Source organism: Chrysochloris asiatica, unplaced genomic scaffold, assembly GCF_000296735.1.
Source record: "Chrysochloris asiatica unplaced genomic scaffold, ChrAsi1.0 scaffold00012, whole genome shotgun sequence".
NCBI lineage: Eukaryota > Metazoa > Chordata > Mammalia > Afrosoricida > Chrysochloridae > Chrysochloris > Chrysochloris asiatica.
In genome coordinates, this window is record NW_006408530.1 from 26,181,253 (window position 1) to 26,189,184 (window position 7,932).

Below are 7,932 nucleotides of genomic sequence, written 5' to 3' on the forward strand. Positions count from 1 at the left end.
TTTTTGTTTTCTTTACATTGAAATGTAATCCATACTGAAGGTTGTGGTTTTTGATCTTCATGAGTATGTAGGTTCAAATTCTGCCATTTTCTTTCTCCAGTTTTTGTTCAAGTGCTAAGGCCTATGCTGAGGAGCTAAGCGTTTTTATTACTAGAGGTAAAATCTATGGGTAAATTAAGTTATCACCTCCAGTTGTATTGAGTCAATCCTAATTCATGAAAATCCCATGAGTTTCAGATTAGAAATATGTCCCATAGGATTTTCATGTCTGTGGTCTTTCTGGAACAAATCATTAGTTCTTTCTTACAATACACCTCTGTTGTTAAGTGCCATCATGTCAGTCCTGACTCATAGCGACCATGTGTAGTGTTTCCTAGGAGCAGCTGGTGATCCTGAACTATCAATCTTGTGGTTCAATATGATCATGAAGTATAGCAAGTTTACTCACAGAGCCACACCAGGAGATGTGGTAGCCTCTAGGTAAGTTTAACATGCCTCTAGTTAAGTTCAAACTGCCAATGTTTCAGTTAGTATTCCAAAACTAAGGCAGATATATGATACTGAACATGTCTACCCTACCAGTTACTATTGCATCAACCCCATGTGTGTTAGAGTAGTTTTCAATGGCCATCTTTTTAAGACTTCTCTAGTTGATCTCCAACCTTCTATTAAGTTATTTAATCCTAGGTACAATGTAAAAACACAGCACCAGCAGGATGTTTGCTCCCATAGCATATCACTGTATATATTCATCCAGTGCATGTTGGCTCCATTTGAAGTGATACTTAAAAATACACAATTGTTACATAATATATGCAAACATAATCTTGTCATTTAAATTTCAAGCATTTTACTAGAAAAATAAGGCTGTGGCTATATTTAAAGTTGGCTAAATTAGGAAATATTTGTCTAATTCTAAAACCTTGGCTTAGATTTCAATACCTAGAGACACTTTTCTTCCCCCATGTATTAAGTAGACAAAAGTAATTAAGTTCCTATATATAGGAAGAGTCAGTCTGCCTCTTAGACACATCATTTACTTTGTATTCAACTACTCCATGGGAAAACTGAGAAATATAACTTCCTATGTGGGCTTCTGCATCTGTGCAGTTTGTGAAAAACAAACACTCAAACTCTACTGGGACCACTCAGTTAGAGAGTGAAATAATGAAAGCTTTTTATCAAGAGGGAAATATCAGTTTCTGACAAGCTCATCTCCGTGTTACTCCTTCAACTGAGGCGCTAGGAAAGAAAATGTTTGGGCATATACCTTACATAGGATTCTTAATGCCATGTTACTAGCATCCCAAGGATAGTCTGGAATGAGGTCCATCCACCCTACAGAATAATATGGCACCAGCCACTCCATTTTATAGAGGGAAAAGATGAGGTATTCTGTTTCTATAAAAATTTACAGCTTCAGAAACCCTATGGAGCAGTTTTACTTTGTCCTTCATGGTCACTATGAGTTGGAATTGACTTGGTGGCAATGAAAATTTGTTTGTTTGAAGTTAGTGTTAGAAAAGACAATAGGAATCATGTAATCCACCCCCCTCATATTATGGATGAAGAAAGTGAGATTCAGAGAAGTTAAGAACCTTCTCCAAAGTAATACAGCTATTTAGCACCCTTCCAAACCAACTCCACAGCACACAACCACCACCACTTGTTTCTCTGACCTGAATACTTCATAAGTACTTCAATCCACTATTATTATTTTTCATTTGGCTTATCATCCTGTTATATTCTGTTGTATGATATCATTTTCTGTTTAATTCAACCCACATTTATTGTGAAAATACTATGTCTCAAATGCTGTGTTTGGTACTGAAGACATTGGCAGGTAGTGGAATCCTTGGACTATGTGAAAGGATGAATTTGTGAAGACCTATGTACAAAAGGACCCAGTTCTTCTTAGATCACTAAGAAGGATATATCTGGGATTATGGATGCATAATACATCTTTGGGAATAAATGGATTAGTTGTTGAGTACAATTATCTGATCAGTTATGTTCTGAACCATCTCCAAGAATACTGTGATGGTTAAAGATTTGTGTCAACTTGGCTGAGCCAGGATTCCTAGTGGCTTGGTAGCTGAGATGTAGTTATCCCCATGGTAAGAATTAATGCATTGTAGTTAACTCTATGATGATTGACTATGAGCAGGTATAGTTAACTCTATGGTGATTGGCTATGAACAGCCAATGAATTGAAAGATGTTTCCTCAGGGGTGTGGCCTGTTTCCAATATAATGGACACTCAGACAAAGCTTGCTTGTTTTCTGCTTGGTTTGGATCTTGCATCTGGGTCGTCCTCCAACCTCTAGATCTTTGGACCTGAGCCAGTAGCATACGCTGTTGTTTGCCTGCCTTCCTGGCTGCTGGACATGCCTGCCAATCTTGGTTCATCTGACCCAAACTTGGGACTTTCTCACTTCTACAGTTGTGAGCTATTTCCTTACTATGAACTTATGTATACATAAGGAATTTTGCTTCTCTAGAGAAACCAGTCTAAGACAAATACTAAATAATGGTTGCAAGTACATATTGATGACATGGCATATATTTCACATCAGTGAAACTTGAAGCAATAGAAGTTGATAGATTTAGAGAAGGAATAAATATGGAACTCTGGTAAGCATCAACATTTTTAAATGGTGGCATGAAGAAATACCTCCAAAAAGTCCAAGAAGTCATAGCCTGGAGAAAGTTATTAGGAACTGAACAGAGAGTGATACATCCTAGGCAAAGGTGAGAAACCTTTTTTTTTTTGTTCCTGTTATTGCTGATTTGTTGTTTTAAAATTAAAGATAGGGAGTGAACAATCTTGTTAAATAATACCAGAAACCAAACAAGAAGTTTACTAATGGCCATAGATTTAACATTTAGAAGGTTATTGTTTCATCTACAATAGTGACTTCAACGAAGTTGTGAAATTGGAAGCTAGATTAAGGAGATTAAGTGGATTAAAGGAAGGGTAGAACATGGGGGTAGTTATTAGACTTCTTTTTTCAAAAAAATTAAACTATAAAGGAAATAATTAGGGAAAAAATGTAGTTGAGAGGAGGTATGATCTGTACAAAGCAAAAGGCCTAGGATTCAGTTTTGGTTTTAGAGGTAAAGTGAATGTTTTTGGTAAGTATTGTTGAGTTGGTTCCAACTCATAACAACTCCTCTGTACAACAGATAAAAACAATGACCAGACCAATTACATGCTCATGAGCTTTGTTATGTTTGAACCCATTATTGCAGGAACTGTATCAATCCATCTCATTGAGGGTCTTACTCCTTTTGCTGACCCTCTACTTTAACAAACATAATGCACTTTTTCAAGAACTGATCCATTCTGATAGCATTCTAGAGTATGTGAGATGAAGTCTTGCCATCCTTGCTTCTAAGAGGAATTCTGGCTATATTTTTTCCAAGACAGGTTCACTTGCTCTTCTGGAACTCCATGGTATATTCACTATTTTTGGTAAATATTCATCTACTTTTCTTCTTTTCTTTTTCTTTGCTCATCTTTCACATATATATATGAGGTGATTAAAAAGACTATGGCAAACTTGTATTCAAGGTGATATATTTGCTTTTAAACACATTGTAGAGGTCTTCTTCAGCACATTTGCCCAATGCAATACATCTTTTGATTTCTTGAGTGCTACTTTCATGGGCATTGATTATGAAACCAAACGCAGCAAAATCCTGACAACTTCAGTCCTTTCTCCATTTATCATCATTTTACTTATTTGTCCAGTTGTGGGGATTTTTATGTTCTTTATGTTAAGATTCAATCCATACTGAAGTTTCATGTCCTCTTCACTTTCAGCAAGCAAGGTTGCATTATCTGCATTTTGCAGGTTGTTAAGGAGCCTTTCTCCAATCCTGATGCCAAATGCTCTTCATATAGTCTAATTTCCCAAATTACTAGGCCAGCATACAGATTTAACAAGTATTGTAAAACGATACAACCCTGACACATTTCCTAATTTTAAACTGCATAGTATCTCTTTGCTACACTGAATTGTCATGGTTTATATACAGATTCCACATGAGCACAATGAAGTGTTCAGAAATTCCTGTTCTTCACAATGTTATCCATAATTTGTTACATTAAGTGTTATTGTGTCAGTTCTGACACACCTAGATAAGTTTTCCAAGAAGTGACTGGTGGGTTTAAGCTGTCATCCTACTGGTTAGCAATCCAGTGGTTATCCTACATGATACACCTGGCAGAATCCTTCAATACTGAAACTCAAGCCTATTTTTTCCTCCAGCTCTTTGAGCTTGATTAATGTCAACCATGTCCTTTCCTTTTGGTTTTCAAATTTCAGGTCTTCATGCATATCATTATGTTGTTGTTGTTAGGTGCCATCGAGTCAGTACTGATTCACTGTGACCCTATGCACAACAGAATGAAATACTGCCCAGTCCTGGGACAACCTCACAATTGTTGCCACACTTGAGCCCATTGATGCTGCCACTTGGCCAATCCATCTCACTTAGGGTCTTCCTCTTTTTCTCTGACCCTCCACCTTACCAAACATGATATCCTTCTCTAGCAACTGGTCCCTCCTGATAATATGTCCTAAGTAGGAGAGATGAAGTTTGACCTCCCGGGTCTCCAAGGAACACTGTGACTTGAACTTCTTCCAACACAGATCTGTTTGTTCTTTTGGCAGTCTTTATAGTGTGCTCCTTTTCTTCTTTCTTTCTTTATTAATATTCTTAGTGAGATATTGAGAGAAAGATGAGGCTTTCTGCTCCTGTAAAGATTTAAAGCCTCAAAAACCCTTTACAGGCTTGTTATGAGTCTGAACCAATTCTATGGCACACAGCAATAGCAGTAACAGCAAAATAGTGACAAAAGAAGTATACATTACTTCCAAGTAGACAACATATAGACAAGTAAATCGGTGTGTATGAGGGTACAATGGAGGAGAAGAAAAATTGTTGTTCATTAGGCTCTCATGTCACAGTTTCATACATACACTAGACATTAGTCTTGATTTTATATGTCAGTTCCTGATTTTGTATGACCCTTGCATATCAGTTCCCTTAGAGTATTTTCAAATATAATCCTGGTGATTAGCACTGTCAACTCAGTCCTGATAGATTCACTCAGCTTTCCTGTTGCAGAAGAACTCAGAGCTGAAGAGAGATATTTACCAACAGAGATCTGGCAAAATGACACTGAATGATTGAGGTTAAAAAATAAATCACAGTTTCTTCACCTAAGGCACTCATCTTAGACTGACTCCTGTTAAACTAAATGGTCACTCTGAATTGCCTCAAGACAGTATATTTGTCCGTATGTATCTGGTAGTTTCCTTAATAGTTTTCCAGTTACTCTAAGGAATTATATTTCAAGAAAGAAAGTTGTAATATTTCCCCACAAAACAAATTTGGGTACTACTTAGTCACATTGTTGTTGTTAGATGTCCTTGAGTCAGTTCCAATTCAATGCAACCCTGTATACGGTTTCTAAGGAATGGCTGGTGAGTTTTAACCATCCACTTGGTAGTTCAAACTAACCTTGAGGTAAAGTGCTTTTCCTGTGGGACCACACCAGGACTCATACATATATTTAATTAAATCAGAATTCCTTTTTACCAAAATAAGTTATTTGCTTAGAATAGGAATTCAATGTACAAGGAAAATATTCTTGTCATTGACACCTTCCATGGAAAGGCAGATTTCTAGACTATTTAAAATTAGTTCTCATTATTATTCAATGATGTGTCAAATAAACCCACCTGAAATAGATTAATGTTGGTACTTGGTCACTGGTGTGCACTTCCTGCATCACATCAGAATTAGATGGTGATGTTAAAATAGAAACAGTCTGTTATTCCCAAACATTCATCATGTGGTGTCAGTGAAAATGCAGTATTTCTAGAGTTTATGAGCACTAACTGCTGTGTTCTGTGTTCCTCAGTGAGAATCCACCATTGATACCTCACATATTAAGGACATTCTGAAGTCTCATAGAATTTTAGGTGAAATTTTGAAGTTCTTACTTTTAACCCACTTGTAGAAAGAAGAAAAGATGCTTCAGACTATCCTTGCTTTTTCCAGTTCTTCGTGGTTGGTGAACAATAGTTTAGTTCTTAATAACAAAAACAAGTCAGATCTTTATGAGATCTCTGGAATTTACTTCTCATGTCATAATCAGAGATGCTCAGAATTTCTGGTCATCCCAATGCTAACACAAGCCACTATGAAAAAAGAAGACCATGTATCATGGGCACTTCCAAGTCCCAAGGGTCATTTGGTTGTCCATGACATCATTCCAAATGAGAATTTGACCTAGTCCCTGAAGATGAATAAACTGATATAGAAAATAACTGCTCATGGGATTCTAGAAGATATATTCTACTTAAACTCTAGCATTGAGAAAGGATGTTTCAAGACTTGTAAAGATACCAGGGTTCAGAACAAGTTCCCTATCTGGAAAACTAGAGTTAAATCTAAGATTAAGTTGAAATCTAGTATTAATGCAGTTCTTTATTACTTTCTAAGTATGTCATCCTATATTGATGAGAAAACTGTAGAACCAGACATCAACTGCTATGAGCAGTTGTTAATAACTCACTATCCCTCCACTTTCCTCATGAGCAACCAAAGACTGTCCCACAGAAGTAACTTGACTTAAGCTGGGATTGAATCTGTGGTACTCTTTATGCTTGAGAAGTTCCTGTAAAATTGGATTCATGCTAGTCACCAAGAAGTATTATGCTTTTACCTCAGTTTTTGTCCCTGTTTCTCTTGTTCACCTCCTTTAGATGCAGTACATCAGAAAGTCCATAAAAAAGTTACTAACACAAGAATCCCTACCTCAGACTCTGCTTTTAAGAAACCTAACCTAAAACAAGTGTCAACTTCATAGGAGAAGTTAGAAATGCTACTTCTAATTTATTTCTAACTTCTCCTATGAAGCTGGCACTTGTAAGCCACATACTATTGACATATTTCTTTATTACATATTAACAGTAAACAGTAGGACAAGAATCCAAGGAATCAAATGATAGAGTAAACACTTGAACAAGATCAGAAATTGTGTGACTAAAGTACCAGAAGATGAACCTCAATTTGAGGGAAGATAATTCTTTGTCCGCCGTTCCTTAAATTCCCAAGTGGAGCAAGAACTGACAGTAGGTGGTAATTATAAAACAACAAACAAACAAACAAACAAAAACAACAGCAATTTTAATAGCTAAAGCTGGAAAACAAAACAGTGGCAAACATAGCTATTACCAACAGACATATTCTTTAGAAAACATGATTAAAATATAGTGATAGTCCTAGAGCAATGTTATAGAATAATATTTTCTATATATCAATTTTATGGTAGCTTTGAAATATACACAAGGAAGAATGGACAATTTTTTAAATCAGGAAAAAAAACTTTTAGTATAAATTTCTTCTTTCCTGTAAGTCATCCCTACCACTTATTTGCCAGTTTGTTGTAATGGGGTGGCTTGTATGTCTTCAGCTTTAGCCTGAACTTGCATATGAGCAACTGATAGTCTGTTTCAGAGTTAGCCCCTAGCCTTGTTGTATCTGATGTTATTGAACTTCTCCTTTGCCTCTTCCAACATATGTAATCAATTTGATTCCTGTATGTTCCATTTTGCAAGGCTTGTGTATATTGTTGTTGCTGTTCCAATTCACAACTTGTGAGATTGAACCACAACCTTGTGGTACAAACCAACCTTGCAGTCCAGCACTTTAACTCATGTATATAAGCACTGTTTTTTGTTGTTGAAAACAGGTATTTTCAATGAATAAGTCATTGGTTTTTCAAAATTCTGTCATGCAATCTTTAGCACCTCTGTTTTCAATTTTCACATTACAATCACCAGTAATTACCAATCAATCTTTATTGCATTTTTAATCAAATTTAGACTGAAGAAGTTGGTTATTGTTGTTGTT